Genomic DNA, 16568 nt, shown 5'->3' on the forward strand with positions numbered 1-16568 from the left:
ACAGAGAGGGATACAGGGAAACGTGTCCTGGGATGAAGGGATCTGTTGTCTGGGGTACAGGGTACTACGGACTAGGGTACAAGGGATCCTCTATCAACGGTGCAGGGTACCAAGGCCTGGACTACGTGGAGGGGGCACCGCCTTGCATAAAGGGGAATGAAGGCCTAGATTACAAGACTGACTGGTGTTAACAATGGAGCAAATGAGGGCGATGGAGGGCACAGGGAACCAAAGGATACCTTGGAAAGGAGTAACACCCTATGATGCAGGAGTGCCACAGTCTGGGGTAGAGGGAAGCAACAGCAGGTGTACATGGGAGCCAAACCTTGAGGTACAACATCTAGGGTTAATAAGGTACACGCAGTGCTGGGAATGGGAAAAAATTTATTCTGGGATCCCACAAATTGGGGGCAAGGGTTGGAAGCATAATGCAGTGGAGTCATGAGGGGCAGGGGCTGTCAATGTAGTCTTTTTTTTTTAAACCTCTTCTCATACTTAGGCTAAATTTTAGAATATCTTATTGGGTTGTCGCGCCTGCTGCAGTGATCTTTGTGTACCCGGCAAGCTTCAGGGTATAATATCACCAGCGTGATAATTCTGATAGTAGAGTTGCTGGAGAGATCTGTGTGCATTCTAGAAACAGATGCATATTTCTTTCCCAGCAGGCTTGGAAATGCCAAAAACCTTGGCATCAAAGTGTTACTTCCAGATAGCTGCCAGCCGGGATGGGACTCGAAACAAATGAGTGCTAAATGGCTTTAAGTGAGGCATTTGTATTGAGCCCAGCTGGAACTGAAAATAGATTTCCCTCACCCAGTGCCAGCGCTGCTGAACGCCTTCTGGTTTTGCTAATTTGCCACTGGGACTAAACAAATTTCACTGGGGCCTGCCTAGATTTTCGATCCGGCTTAATAATAGCTTCCATAGCCAGATGGATTCTGTGATCAGGGTAGATCCCTCAGTTTCCCAGCACTAGGTATAAGGGAGCTATGATCTACCTTACATTGGAGTAAATGGAAAAGAAGAGGGAAACATGGCCTCGGTAGCAAAGACCCGAAATACTGGGGACCATTTGTTAATGTTCTGGTGATCTTGGGCCTATGGCACATAGAACCAACAGTGGCGGCTCCTCTGCTGAGGCGGAGGAGCGTCGCCCCCAATGCTCTGTGAGCAGTTCAAGAAGGAAAAATAAAATATTAATAGCACAATGTTATTATCATTCAATTTTTCTGTACTGGCTTAGGTGCCGGCGGAGTGTGGATGAGCTGGCCAGAGCAGGGGCCAGTGGGAAGAGTGGTGAGCACTTAAGCGCGCATGACGGTTTGGTGCGCATGACGGTTTGGCCGGCCATCTTGGGCCAGCCAAACAGTCATGTACATTTTGCATGTTCTCCACCGGCTGTTTTGCACATCCTAGGTGGAGAACATGTACAGGTTCATAGTCCCTGTCTGAGCGCTGAACCACGGCGCTCAGACCAGTCATGACGCAGCTGACAACAGCGAGGTGCTTGGCGGGAGCCTGTGTGATTCCTGCTTCCTGCGTGTCGACGACCGAAGAGGACTGCGAGGTGACGGCCGGCCTGCAGGTAAGTGGATTTCTTTTTCTCCCCGCCACCCTCATTAAGCAGCAGTCGCCACTGGGTACAAAGGGCTTATGGTGCAGGAGAGTGCTGAGTTTGGAGACGCAGAGGGGCCATGTATCATTGTACACTTACCTTGCAGAGAATCACCACAGCACACTGACTCACAGGTGATATGGCAGAAGACCTGAAAACAAAAGAACAACAACAGTGAAAGAGCAACATGGACAGAAAAGAAAAAAAGAGAGAAAGAGAGGCAGGGAAGCATAAATGAGGGATGGCTAAAAGTGGGCTTTATCGATGAGTAGGCTGGGAATTGCAGAGGACGGACAGTTATTAAGCAGAAGATGAAGAGGTTGCTGGGCCACAGAATGGTTATGGGACACCAGAACTAGGCGGCTACAGTAGAGGTGAGATGCCTAGGACAGGGACGAGGAAGCCACTATTTTGTTTAGTTTTAGCTACGTTTTTTACCCACCCCCCATGTTTACTGACTCCAATCCCGTTATACTCCACATTTCCTATTCTTTTTTAATGCACTTCAATTGCTGTCTGGGCTACAAGATAGACGTCCCGAAAGCATGGGAACTGGGGATCTTAAGAAACAGCGAGTTTAGAATCAAAGCACCAGCACCTAATGGGTCACGAGAAAAATATACGTGGCTAGGATTCGAATTTCCAAGCATACAGAAAGATCACATAGACTTTGGAATAATACCCCCACCCACACCGACACTCAGTGAATCGAACAACAAACCAGTTTCATTATGATATATTCTGGGAATTGCTCCTAAATTTTCAGAACAGGACCCAGCTGGGGTGCAACTAGACTCAAACTTCTGGGGGGGGGGGGGGGGGGGGGTGGCGAAACCATAGATTAATGGAGACAGAGACATCATAAGAGCCGAATCAAAATTACTTGTGGGGGCTCCCTTTGCTTTTCCGATGTAGTGCATGTAACACCGAGTCATTCTTTGCAACTACATGTGGCAAATAGTGCTTTTTAAAGCACACAGGGTCAGTAACATTATTCTCGGCATAACATGATTTTGGGGCTCTCAAGGAATTTTAGCACAGTGGATGACAATCTATTTTAATACACATTAGGCCAGTAAACCCCGTGCAAAGTGAAACACCAGACTCTATTTCACATCACAATGTCGGGCAAATCGTACACTCCAAACACTCTGGGCCAGTTTTGTCAACCTAAGTAGTCTTGAAAAAAAATCTTTTACAAGATATTTCACCATCCTTCCACCAAAGGAAGGCTTAGCAAATTGGTAGCAAATAATGCAGTTTAAGCACATTTATTTAGTTACTGCTCTGTTCATGCTTCATTTACCTGCACACAATACGTTGATGCTATTTTCTGAATATGATGTTAGTATAGTAAACAGCTTTGTAGATGTTTCGGGGAAGCTTCCACATATCCTAGCTCTATAGCGCAAAGAATATTGAATATATATTATTTATTTTTATTTGTTTATTTTATTTTATTTTAGGAGTTTTATATAGCGCTAGCTGGACCCGAGGGTCTCAGAGCACTTCACAGCAAGTAACTTATGTGCAAATAGGCAGTACAGAGAATATAGAAGAACATAGGGGTTCGCGCCGGAAGCAGAAGGAGCATGGGGGGTGCAGGTTAAACAAGCATTACATGCACATATAAACAACAAATGTTACATGAACATATAAGCAGCCAATACAATAGACGTTCCTTTACGATGACATGAGACAATTATCACAGTATCAGTAAAAGTGCTCCTATAACGTCTGAGCATATTACAATTCTGTCATATTACACAGGAAAATATCTGCAGAGTGTCCAGGAAAGTTACTAAGGGCCAGATGTATGTCGCCAAAAACCGGTCGGTAACGGCCGAAATTTTCGAATTTCGGCCGTTACCGACTGGTATTAGGCTACTGAGATGTAGGTGGCCTCAATTACAAATTCGGTAATTTACCGATTCAGTATTTTAAGGAATTGGTAAATTACTGATTCCTTAAAATGCTGAATCGGTAAATTACTGAATTTGCAATGTAGGGAGCACTCAAATGAGTGCATTGCATAGGTATAGATTCGGTATTAACCACCAACTACAAGTTGGTGGTAAATATCAAAAACCTTTGCAAAGCAATTATTTTGCTTTTACAACAGTGCGATGTGGCAGACATACATTCTCTTAGGGCATGTATGTCTGCCACGTGTGCACCCATGCACTATTCAGGGGTGCAACAGGGTGTCAATGTGACACCCTGCCACCCTTAAATGAGTTCCCCATTTTACCGATTCGGTAATTCCCATTCATTCCTATGGGCCTGGAGGCAGTGTGAGGGACAAGGAAGGAGAGTGAAGAGGAGAGCAGTATGAGGCACAAGGAAGGAGAGTGAAGAGAACAGTGTGAGGCACAAGGATGGAGAGTGTCGAGGAGAAGAGCAGCGTGAGGCATAAGGACTTTTAAAACAGACTTCATTAAGCATCGCATAGTAATTTCAAGTTGTCATAACAAATCTAGTATGGTATTTCTGTTTTTGAATCGTAACACAGATTTCCTTCATGGAGACGAAAGATCTTCCTATATATGTCGAAATAAATAGGACAAGCTTGTGGCTATAACAAGACAAGTAAAAGATATAAGTGCAGACATAAGATACAAATTCCGTGTGGCATAATACAAACTATAAACTTAACCAACCCCTTTAATAGTCACACCCTCCCGCCTGGCCTGTCGGTTCCTATGTGCCATACAACCTAGTGTGTGTTGTGCATATAATACTTGCTGCTAGTCACTCCTAGTGAGCAGTTACAATGGGGATTCTGACCTTTACTAGCCCTGGGGATCAAGGGCAGCGTTCAGTTGGATAACTCATGGTATAGGGGTGATATGCATGGGGTGAAGATCTAGTGCTTTAAAACCTTCCAGCATATGGTCCCACTCCATTGAGTTGAGGTGCTTGTGTAGCCCGCGAGCCTCTTCGCGTCTGAGTGCTGCGCTCTCAGCATCGCACCACAGCAGCATCTCGTCCTGCCACACGACTAGAGTAGGGCATCTGGGGGATTTCAATCTCATGGTGATCGCTCGTATGGCCAAAAAGGTAAAGAAATCGCAGTTGAACTTTCAAGGCTCTTGTGCGCCTGCGGAGACCCAACAGACACTCGAGTATATTGTCCGTAAGTGGTAAATGTGAGATCTCCCCAAGTGAAGTTCGGACCCCCTCCCAATAGACACGCAAACGAGAGCAAGTCCACAGCATATGGGTAAAGCCCGCCTCTTCGGACCTACAACATGGGCAGTGATGTTGTGCGTCGGGAATCATGCAATGAATTCGTTTTGGGGTTAAGTATGATTTATGTAACACCATGCATTGTATAAATTACAATTTGGCATTGCGGTACACACGCTTGGGGTACTCCAGAATGCTCGTCGGACACCTGTCCCTTGTATTCTTAATGTTAACATAGGCACTGTGCAGACTAAACTAAGAAACCTTGCAACGCTGAAAAGAAAGCTGCTGGCGCATGGCCAGCCCTCGGCTCACTGGTGATAAGAAATCTGATGCCATTTGCAATTGCTGCTGTAAAGCCTTACTTCGTGCAAGTGCGTACCACGGTAAGAAGCATTACAAGGTGACTTCCAAAAAGCAGATAAAATGAACGAGCACACGATAACACACTACTCCCACATCATAAGACTTTGAGGGAACATGTAAAGGACGAAACATTGAGATGTTTTAACAAAGTAATAGGTGTTTAAAAAGTACAATTGCTGAACACAGGCAAAAGTGTATGGGCAGTGCTACCAAGTTACCTAATGCCATGTATCACACATCCTGCACTAATCCAGGTAGAGGAACCAGCGCCATGCATTCTGGGAGTTGTAGTATCGCTCTTCCCCCATGAGCTCACAAATTTCCGAATGCTGAGCGAGATTAGCGGGAAAAAACAGAACTGGTAGCATGTGACATAATCAGAGGTGCAGAGGGTAGGGCTTTAAGTAGTCCGGGTTTCACCGGTGCTGAGCACCGGCAGCTTTTTAAAGGCCTCGAAACGGGTCTCTAGCAGGCTCCGTTTTGTGCCCTGGCACAGGCGGTCCGTTTTTTTACGGACTGCAGTAACAGCAGGCACATCGATGTGCGCATGCTCACATCTCACTAGAGTAGAAGTTACGGCATGACGTCACGCCAGGTGAGCATTGTAGGGGAAGGGAAATCCTTTAAAGAGTCATTTTCTCTCTGGATTTCCCTTCTCTTTTTGAAACTCAGGAGCAGGAACATTGTCAGGGTGTCACCAGTGGAAGCTTTTTCAATATTATATACAAGCCATAGTTACTGCTTATTTATCTTATGCAACTAACAGCCATTGACAATGCCAGTAGTCCTGACTTCTTGTAGGCGCAATGTTACTTGTATCATATATCTGGATGCAATGACAGAAACAGCATACAGCAACAAATGCAAGTCGGACGGCACACTATGCATACTAAGCACAGATTTTTAGCTTTCGTGTTTTTAAGCATCACATTGGCCACGCCTCTTTGAGAGCTCCCCCCCTCCCCAGTTTTTTCATCCCACCTAAAGCCCTGGCAGAAGGTGTATTTGTGAATGAATACCTACTGGTAATTTAAGTGGACAATATTTGTGTTGGCATTCAGCGATTACACTAGCTCTTGATGAGGAGTGTGAAATGCAAGTGTATGTTCCAAATGTGAACCTCCCAGGGGGTCATTTACTAGCTGGGAGCCCGTGGATGATGGATCATGATTAGAGCATGTTTCCATATAACACACACCAGAACAGCAGCCAGAGAAGCACGCACTCTGCAAGATTACATCAGCAGGGGCCATAAGCGCTAGGGTTTAAACGGCAATAGGAAGATAAGCTGCAGAAGATGTTGTGTTGGCCTCAATGAAAGGCGCTGGAGTCATGCGGACCCCGCCTGGTTCCCCAAGGCTTAGCCGGGGCCTCTGCAAAGCCATAGCTTCAGTTACTGTTCCAAGCACGACTGATCTGGGAGGACTGGTAGATAGACTAAGAAGACGGACTACCCTTGCTTGCTGTTACTGCACGTGAGCATGGTGTTGACCTGAAGCGCCATGCCCCTCCTCCTGGGAGCAAAACTTTGCAAGTACTACAAGAAACATAAAAGCAGGCGCCGTGCTCAAACATGAAACACAGCACCAGTGTATATAAAAGTTATGTGCATAATGCACTGCATGGGGCATCTGATGACAAGAGGTAGCAATTCTTGAGGGAAGTGCGATGAAGCTTGGTGTAATGAGTCGGTGCCACGCTGAGAGAGAAATGCTCGCCCGAAATGTTTAAAAAAAAGTTACCGAATAGTTCGATGACCTTTAGATGAGTGCCCCACTGAAAGAGAAATGATCACCTGAAATGTTTTTAAAAGTTACTGAGAGCGCAGTGGCTTTAAAGAGGTAGCGCTGTTTTGGGCTGGATATACAAGAAGGGGCCGTCATTTCTATGTGCTCGCACAGCTTGTCATGCCTGCTTCTGCAAGACATTAATTAAGAAAATAGTTCTCCCTAACTGGTAATGAAAGCTACAGAGTAAGGACACATGTAAGAGGGGCGGTCCTTAAGGGAGATAACAACAGGAGAGAGGGAAGTACTAAGGAGGGACTACTAAGCCTATTGACAAATCAAAAGCAACAATTCACTGAGGACAGGAAGAAGAGCCAATTGTAAAGATGGGCGGAACATGGGCAGAGCTTAATGCTCATATCCTGAATTCAGCATGTTTTGAAGAAACTGCGCAAGCGCTGGTTAGGGGAGACCTAAAAAACATAAATATAAGTACACTGCTCGCGTACAAAGTGACCTCCCGAGTCAGAAGCTGTGATTCGCAGGGTACATGCGACTGTTAGCGGGGAAACCTTGTGAGGCTGAACTAAAGATACTGAAAGGAATCTCTTAAGTTGGCAGTTCAGCGTGCCCTCCCTCAAATTCTGCAGCATTGCACGTGTTCATCACTCACAAAAAAGTGTACATCATAGACAATAGAAGCGGGAACTTCCCCCACACACAGCGAGGCACAGTGCCCAGAGCGGAAATGCAAGTTTTCTTCATACGAAGAGAGCGCAGAGCGCCCAGAGCGGAAGTGAGGCACAGTGTCCACAGTGGGAGTGCAAGCTTCCCTCATAAGCAGTGAGCCAGAGTGGAAGTGCAAAGATCCCTCAGACATAGAGAGGCACAATGTCCACAGCTTTAGTGCAATGAGCCAGAGTGTTAGTGCAAGCTTGCCTCGGACACAGTGAGGCACAGTGCCAACAGCAGAAGTGCAAGCTTCCCTCATATGCAGTGAGAACAGAGAGCCAAGAGTGGTAGTGCAAGGTTCCTTGAGGCACAATGGCCACAGTGGACGTGCAAGCTTCCCTCATACACAGTGGGCACAGTGCGCCCAGAGCTGAAGTTTGAGCTGCCCTGCTTTAGATACGACAATGCAAGCTTTCCTCCCTACACTAGTGACGGCAGTGCAAGCTTCTCTCTCCCTACACAAGTGACTCTCCCTACACGAGTCACAGTAGTGTGAGCTTCCCTCCCTACACTAGTGACGGCAGTGTAAGCTTCTCTCCCTACATGAGTGACAGCAGTGCAAGCTTCTCTCTCCCTAAATGAGTGTTGGCAGTGCGAGCTTCCCTCCCTACACTAGTGACGGCAGTGTAAGCTTCTCTCCCTACACGAGTGACGGCAGTGCAAGCTTCTCTATCCCTACACGAGTGACGGCAGTGTAAGCTTCTCTCCCTACACTAGTGATGGCAGTGTATGCTTCTCTCCCTACACAAGTGACGGCAGTGCATGTTTCTCTCTCCCTACACGAGTGACAGCAGTGTAAGCTTCACTCCCTACATGAGTGACGGCAATGCGAGCTTCCCTCCCTACACTAGTGATGACAGTGTAAGCTTCTCTCCCAACACGAGTGAGAGCAGTGTAAGCTTCTCTCCCTGCACTAGTGACGGCAGTGTAAGCTTCTCTCCCTACATGAGTGACGGCAAGGCAAGCTTCTCTCTCCCTCCACGAGTGATGGCAGTGTAAGCTTCCCTCCCTACACTAGTGACACCAGTGCAAGCTTCCTTCCTTACACTAGTGACAGCAGTGTAAGCTTCTCTCCCTACATGAGTGATGGCAGTGTAAGCTTCTCTCCCTACATGAGTGATGGCAGTGTAAGCTTCTCTCCCTACACTAGTGACGGCAGTGTAAGCTTCTCTCCCTACATGAGTGACGGCAAGGCAAGCTTCTCTCTCCCTCCACGAGTGATGGCAGTGTAAGCTTCCCTCTCTACACTAGTGACACCAGTGCAAGCTTCTTTCCTTACACTAGTGACAGCAGTGTAAGCTTGTCTCCCTACATGAGTGATGGCAGTGTAAGCTTCTCTCCCTACACTAGTGACGGCAGTGTAAGCTTCACTCCCTACATGAGTGACGGCAAGGCAAGCTTCTCTCTCCCTACACGAGTGACGGCAGTGTAAGCTTCCCTCTCTACACTAGTGACACCAGTGCAAGCTTCCTTCCTTACACTAGTGACAGCAGTGTAAGCTTTTCTCCCTACATGAGTGATGGCAGTGTAAGCTTCTCTCCCTACACTAGTGACGGCAGTGTAAGCTTCTCTACCTACATGAGTGACGGCAAGGCAAGCTTATCTCTCCCTACACGAGTGACGGCAGTGTAAGCTTCCCTCCCTACACTAGTGACACCAGTGCGAGCTTCCTTCCTTACACTAGTGACAGCAGTGTAAGCTTCTCTCCCTACATGAGTGATGGCAGTGTAAGCTTCTCTCCCTACACTAGTGACGGCAGTGCAAGCTTCTCTCCCTACATGAGTGACGGCAAGGCAAGCTTCTCTCTCCCTACACGAGTGACGGCAGTGTAAGCTTCCCTCCCTACACTAGTGACACCAGTGCAAGCTTCCTTCCTTACACTAGTGACAGCAGTGTAAGCTTCTCTCCCTACATGAGTGATGGCAGTGTAAGCTTCTCTCCCTACACTAGTGACGGCAGTGTTAGCTTCTCTCCCTACATGAGTGATGGCAGTGCTAGCTTCTCTCCCTACATGAGTGATGGCAGTGTAAGCTTCTCTCCCTACACTGGTGACGGCAGTGTAAGCTTCTCTCACCACATGAGTGACGGCAAGGCAAGCTTCTCTCTCCCTCCACAAGTGATGGCAGTGTAAGCTTCCCTCCCTACACTAGGGACACCAGTGCAAGCTTCCTTCCTTACACTAGTGACAGCAGTGTAAGCTTCTCTCCCTACATGAGTGATGGCAGTGTAAGCTTCTCTCCCTACACTAGTGACGGCAGTGTAAGCTTCTCTACCTACATGAGTGACTGCAAGGCAAGCTTCTCTCTCCCTACACGAGTGACGGCAGTGTAAGCTTCCCTCCCTACACTAGTGACACCAGTGCGAGCTTCCCTCCCTACACTAGTGACGGCAGTGTTAGCTTCTCTCCCTACATGAGTGACTCTCCCTACACGAGTCACAGTAGTGTGAGCTTCCCTCCCTACACTAGTGACGGCAGTGTAAGCTTCTCTCCCTACATGAGTGACAGCAGTGCAAGCTTCTCTCTCCCTAAATGAGTGTTGGCAGTGCGAGCTTCCCTCCCTACACTAGTGACGGCAGTGTAAGCTTCTCTCCCTACACGAGTGACGGCAGTGCAAGCTTCTCTATCCCTACACGAGTGACGGCAGTGTAAGCTTCTCTCCCTACACTAGTGATGGCAGTGTATGCTTCTCTCCCTACACAAGTGACGGCAGTGCACGTTTCTCTCTCCCTACACGAGTGACAGCAGTGTAAGCTTCACTCCCTACATGAGTGACGGCAATGCGAGCTTCCCTCCCTACACTAGTGATGACAGTGTAAGCTTCTCTCCCAACACGAGTGAGAGCAGTGTAAGCTTCTCTCCCTACACTAGTGACGGCAGTGTAAGCTTCTCTCCCTACATGAGTGACAGCAAGGCAAGCTTCTCTCTCCCTCCACGAGTGATGGCAGTGTAAGCTTCCCTCCCGACACTAGTGACACCAGTGCAAGCTTCCTTCCTTACACTAGTGACAGCAGTGTAAGCTTCTCTCCCTACATGAGTGATGGCAGTGTAAGCTTCTCTCCCTACATGAGTGATGGCAGTGTAAGCTTCTCTCCCTACACTAGTGACAGCAGTGCAAGCTTCTCTCCCTACATGAGTGATGGCAGTGTAAGCTTCTCTCCCTACATGAGTGATGGCAGTGCAAGCTTCTCTCCCTACACTAGTGAAGGCAGTGTAAGCTTCTCTCCCTACATGAGTGACGGCAAGGCAAGCTTCTCTCTCCCTCCACGAGTGATGGCAGTGTAAGCTTCCCTCTCTACACTAGTGACACCAGTGCAAGCTCCCTTCCTTACACTAGTGACAGCAGTGTAAGCTTGTCCCCCTACATGAGTGATGGCAGTGTAAGCTTCTCTCCCTACACTAGTGACGGCAGTGTAAGCTTCTCTCCCTACATGAGTGACACCAGTGCAAGCTTCCTTCCTTACACTAGTGACACCAGTGCGAGCTTCCTTCCTTACACTAGTGACAGCAGTGTAAGCTTCTCTCCCTACACTAGTGACGGCAGTGTAAGCTTCTCTACCTACATGAGTGACGGCAAGGCAAGCTTCTCTCTCCCTACACGAGTGACGGCAGTGTAAGCTTCCCTCTCTACACTAGTGACACCAGTGCAAGCTTCCTTCCTTACACTAGTGACAGCAGTGTAATCTTCTCTCCCTACATGAGTGATGGCAGTGTAAGCTTCTCTCCCTACACTAGTGACGGCAGTGTAAGCTTCTCTACCTACATGAGTGACGGCAAGGCAAGCTTATCTCTCCCTACACGAGTGACGGCAGTGTAAGCTTCCCTCCCTACACTAGTGACACCAGTGCGAGCTTCCTTCCTTACACTAGTGACAGCAGTGTAAGCTTCTCTCCCTACATGAGTGATGGCAGTGTAAGCTTCTCTCCCTACACTAGTGACGGCAGTGTAAGCTTCTCTCCCTACATGAGTGACGGCAAGGCAAGCTTTTCTCTCCCTACACGAGTGACGGCAGTGTAAGCTTCCCTCCCTACACTAGTGACACCAGTGCAAGCTTCCTTCCTTACACTAGTGACAGCAGTGTAAGCTTCTCTCCCTACATGAGTGATGGCAGTGTAAGCTTCTCTCCCTACACTAGTGACGGCAGTGTTAGCTTCTCTCCCTACATGAGTGATGGCAGTGCTAGCTTCTCTCCCTACATGAGTGATGGCAGTGTAAGCTTCTCTCCCTACACTAGTGACGGCAGTGTAAGCTTCTCTCCCTACATGAGTGACGGCAAGGCAAGCTTCTCTCTCCCTCCACGAGTGATGGCAGTGTAAGCTTCCCTCCCTACACTAGGGACACCAGTGCAAGCTTCCTTCCTTACACTAGCGACAGCAGTGTAAGCTTCTCTCCCTACATGAGTGATGGCAGTGTAAGCTTCTCTCCCTACACTAGTGACGGCAGTGTAAGCTTCTCTACCTACATGAGTGACTGCAAGGCAAGCTTCTCTCTCCCTACACGAGTGACGGCAGTGTAAGCTTCCCTCCCTACACTAGTGACACCAGTGCGAGCTTCCCTCCCTACACTAGTGACGGCAGTGTTAGCTTCTCTCCCTACATGAGTGATGGCAGTGCAAGCTTCTCTCCCTACACTAGTGACGGCAGTGTAAGCTTCTCTCCCTACATGAGTGACGGCAAGGCAAGCTTCTCTCTCCCTACACGAGTGACGGCAGTGTAAGCTTCCCTCCCTACACTAGTGACACCATTGCGAGCTTCCCTCCCTACACTAGTGACGGCAGTGCAAGCTTCTCTCCCTACATTAGTGACGGCAGTGTAAGCTTCCCTCCCTACACTAGTGACGGCAGTGCAAGCTTCTCTCCCTACATTAGTGACGGCAGTGTAAGCTTCCCTCCCTACACTAGTGACGGCAGTGCAAGCTTCTCTCCCAATGCGAGATAGGGCATGGCTAGCCTCCCTTCTCGACTGCGATCATATATTGTGCAGTTGGAAGCGGTGCAAAGTTCCTATAATCATGCACTGGCTGCAACAACGCAAACTTCCCTAATGACCAATACAAGGTGCAACAAATGGCAGCAGCAGGGCCAGTATCCCTCACAAAGTGCAGGTGTGGGAGCCCACACAACAGGTACAGTACAGGCAGCAGCAGGGCCAGTATCACTCACAAAGTGCAGGTGTGGGAGTCCACACAACAGGTACAGTACAGGCAGCAGCAGTGCAAGCTTCGCGCATGCACAAGCACCAAGTGAGAAACAGAACCGGCACAACAAGGCAACGCCACAGGCAACAGGGGTGCAAACGTTTCGGTCAGACATAGAATAGGAACTACACAGCCAGCAGCAGTGCAAGCTTCCTTCATACAACGAGAACCAGTACAACTCCGGGATTGAACAGAGCAAGCTTCCCTCAGGGGTGCAGGGTACAGGTACAGAAGAGAAAACCTCCACAATACGTGCTGGGTGGAATGCTTGGAAAAGTCTCATCCACTTCCCGTGGTTCAAAGGCACATTCCAGGTCAGTGGCAGTGCCAGAATCTTTCTTAAAGTCCCAGGTAGCATAACCCCACCCCCGAAACGAGCAGTGCAAGCTTCCCTCGCAAATAGCGGGCGGTCAGTAGTGCAAGCTTCTCTCACAAACACAGTGTCGCAAACTGCGGCACTGACAGGTTCTTACATACTGAACCTGTACAGCCTGTGGGAATAAGCGAGGCGAGCTCCCCCTGCCGACAGCAGGAGGACACGCGTTCCTCAGACATGGACAGAAGCAGTGCACGCTTCTTGCACACATGTAACGGGCACAACAGAGGCGGCAATAATGCATTTTTTCCTGTGAACATTCATGTTCCAAAAATTATTGGGTTTTCTAAGGATTGTGGGTAGGTAACAAAAGGTGATAAACTGGGTGCAGTGCATTTGAGAAACAGTAAAAGCTAATGAAAGTGAAACTGAAAAAAAGATTGAAAAAAAATAATTCAATCTTTCCTCCCATAGAGCGCAGGCAAAGCCACACGCTTCCTACAGACACACAAAACACACAACAGTTGATATAGTAAGGCAGCACTGCAGGTACGGGGCGGGACAGGCAACCGTACTGCAAGTTTCCCTCTCACACGAAGTGCACAGCACAGGCAGCAGCCGTTCACGTTTCTCACCGAGAGCGAGAGCGGTACCGTACGTTTCTCTGTCTCTCACACACAGTGCAGCGGGACAGCGACAGTGTCAGCTTCCTTCACACACAGACAGTCTAAACTTCTTTCACGCTACAGGCGCGGCGCTCGCCTCTCCTGCTCTGCTCACTTGTGGAAGGGTCGTCCTTCAGCCCAGCCCAGCCTCGATCTCTGCGCTGGAAGGATGCGGTTGGGCTCTGGCCACATCTGGATCTTAGCAGCCAATCAGCTGCGAGCATGGGGTGTGCGCAGATAGCAGGATGCTGGCAGCAGAGCCGAGATGGGGAAACAGAGTTGAGCGGAAGAAGGGCGGGGGTGGTCAGTGTGCACTTCCTATTTGGTGTTTGCAGCTCCGAGAGGCCCGGGACAGGGGCTCCCTGTAATCTGAGAGGCCCAGTGCAGAGGCTCCCTGTACTCTGAGAGGCCCAGTGCAGGGGCTCCCTGTTAATCTGAGAGGCCCGGGACAGGGGGTCCCTGTAATCTGAGAGGCCCAGTGCAGGGGCTCCCTGTTAATCTGAGAGGCCCGGGACGGAGGGTCCCTGTACTCTGAGAGGCCCAGTGCAGGGGCTCCCTGTTAATCTGAGAGGCCCGGGACGGAGGGTCCCTGTACTCTGAGAGGCCCAGTGCAGGGGCTCCCTGTTAATCTGAGAGGCCCAGGACGGAGGGTCCCTGTAATCTGAGAGGCCCAGTGCAGGGGCTCCCTGTTAATCTGAGAGGCCCGGGACAGGGGCTCCCTGTTAATCTGAGAGGCCCGGGACGGAGGGTCCCTGTTTATCTGAGAGGCCCAGTGCAGGGGCTCCCTATTAATCTGAGAGGCCCAGTGCAGGGGCTCCCTGTTAATCTGAGAGGCCCAGGACGGAGGGTCCCTGTACTCTGAGAGGCCCAGTGCAGGGGCTCCCTATTAATCTGAGAGGCCCAGGACGGAGGGTCCCTGTACTCTGAAAGGCCCAGTGCAGGGGCTCCCTGTTAATCTGAGAGGCCTGGGACAGGGGCTCCCTGTACTCTGAGAGGCCCAGTGCAGGGGCTCCCTGTTAATCTGAGAGGCCCGGGACAGGGACTCCCTGTTAATCTGAGAGGCCCGGGACAGGGGCTCCCTGTTAATCTGAGAGGCCCAGTGCAGGTTTTTGATGCAGATGGATGTATGACGTTACAACGCATACTTTTACCACGCATACCTTTACAACGGTATTTACAGCGAATACCTTTACAACGCATAGTGCTTTGGGGCGCTGGATAGTGAATAGTTTAATTTACTATTACAACTCCAGTCCCCGTGGACACTAGGGAAGGTGTTGGATAGTAAATTAAACGTATTCCCTATCCTAGAGCGCCCCCCAGCGCAATGCGTTGTAATGGTTGTCGTTGAAAATACTGCGTTGTAAATGCACTGCGTTGTAAAAGTTGCGCCGTAAAGGATGTTTCCCGATGCAGATCTCATCTGACTAGCCCAGGAGATCGCACCGTGTGGACTCTGCAGATTTGAAGCAGCCAGCCCGAGACTGTGTCGATCTCGAGCCGTCATCACAGTAGGGCAGGGCTCAAGTCCTATCAAAAGAAATGGGGGGACTGACAATATGCAAATTACCCCATGACGTCATGTACTGAACGTGTCCCGGTGTCTGAAAATGGCACCGGGACAGATTCAGGTTCTTCCTGTGGGGCCCAGCTTCTTGGCAGGGGGGACGGCGTCCACCCTGTGAAAAGAGTGGGGGGACGCCGTCCACCCGCGTGGACCCCCGACTCGAGCCCTGCAGTAGGGGCTATGATCTGATCTGGAAACTAAAGCCCAGTGCGCGTGCTCTGTGCACCTGAACGTGGCCCAGTACACAAGGGATCTTGGGAATCTCAAAGACTCAGGTTCAGATTGACAAAACTTTGATGCAAGTGACATGCAACCGTGGGCAGCAAGCAAAGGTGCTGCACTGCGTTGCGTCAACTAGAGAGATTAGAACTGCACCACATCTACGATGGAGTAGTGCAGTTGTGCTACGTACCTGCGCTGGCGCTCTCACTGAAGCCATGGGCCAGCGCAGGCTTCTTTGCGCTTTAGTACAAGGGCGTCTGTGCTGTGGTCTGCAGTTTTTCTGCAGGAAGGGGTCCCGTTAGCCACAAAAAATATGCTGAAAGTCACTTTCCTCTTTGCATGTGTACTGCAGAGTGCAGCACGCATGCAAAGAGGTAGAAACAAGGGAAATGACAATATTTCTCCTCATTATGGCAGCCTTAGGGAGGCGCAAGACTTTGGCACAAATCCATGTCTTTGTAGATGTGGATTTGCATCAAGATCCATAGGTGGTTGCACGGGAAGGCCCATACACCACGCATGGAACACCTCTTTGATGCACAGTAACGCAAGGCAGCGCAGTGCACTCCCTTGCATGACTTTTGGTTACAAACAGTGGCCGAAATGGGCAGGATCTGAGGGGCACGATGTACACATACTTTTTTATTTGAATAAAAACAGTTCTCCTAATTTTTGTGAATAGACTACCATCCCTGGATGGTTAATGCAGAGACCTGAAATGCGTAAGTTGAAGTGTAAGGCAGGGAGTTTCCTGCGCTGGGAAACCAAAGAAGGGTCAGACAGCGAAACAAGTTTCTTGCCAGGGTGTCTGCTGCCTGAAAAAAATGTAAATATGCGCAACCGGTCAATCAGTAAATGTAAAGAGTGCTGGGAAAGCTTTAATTAACAGATTCACTTAAACTTCCTGATGACACAGATGTATTCTTTGTGAGTAGTCAGTGCTCGAGTTGGGGTACCACTCGGGTGGACGGCTTC

The 16568-nt window shown here is 49.3% G+C and overlaps 1 protein-coding gene across 9 annotated transcripts in view; it reads right to left on the minus strand.

The window, feature by feature from the left end:
- Positions 1–14005, minus strand: part of LOC147730844 (myotubularin-related protein 9-like) — a 180369-nt gene extending 166364 nt beyond the window's left edge. For 5 of the 9 annotated variants that reach the window (XM_086955687.1, XM_086955685.1, XM_086955690.1 and 2 more), the window contains exons 1-2: positions 13920–14005; positions 1715–1766 (exon numbers count right to left, since the gene is read on the minus strand). The gene's annotated coding sequence lies outside the window, so the exon portion shown is untranslated. Of the gene's footprint in view, positions 1–1714; positions 1767–13774 lie in introns of all 9 variants that reach the window. The other 4 variants (XM_086955691.1, XM_086955682.1, XM_086955688.1 and 1 more) reach the window with 4 other exon arrangements.
- Positions 14006–16568: the final 2563 nt, after the last annotated feature.

The sequence above is a fragment of the Lissotriton vulgaris genome, chromosome 2_1, assembly GCF_964263255.1.
Source record: "Lissotriton vulgaris chromosome 2_1, aLisVul1.2, whole genome shotgun sequence".
Taxonomy (NCBI): Eukaryota; Metazoa; Chordata; class Amphibia; order Caudata; family Salamandridae; genus Lissotriton; species Lissotriton vulgaris.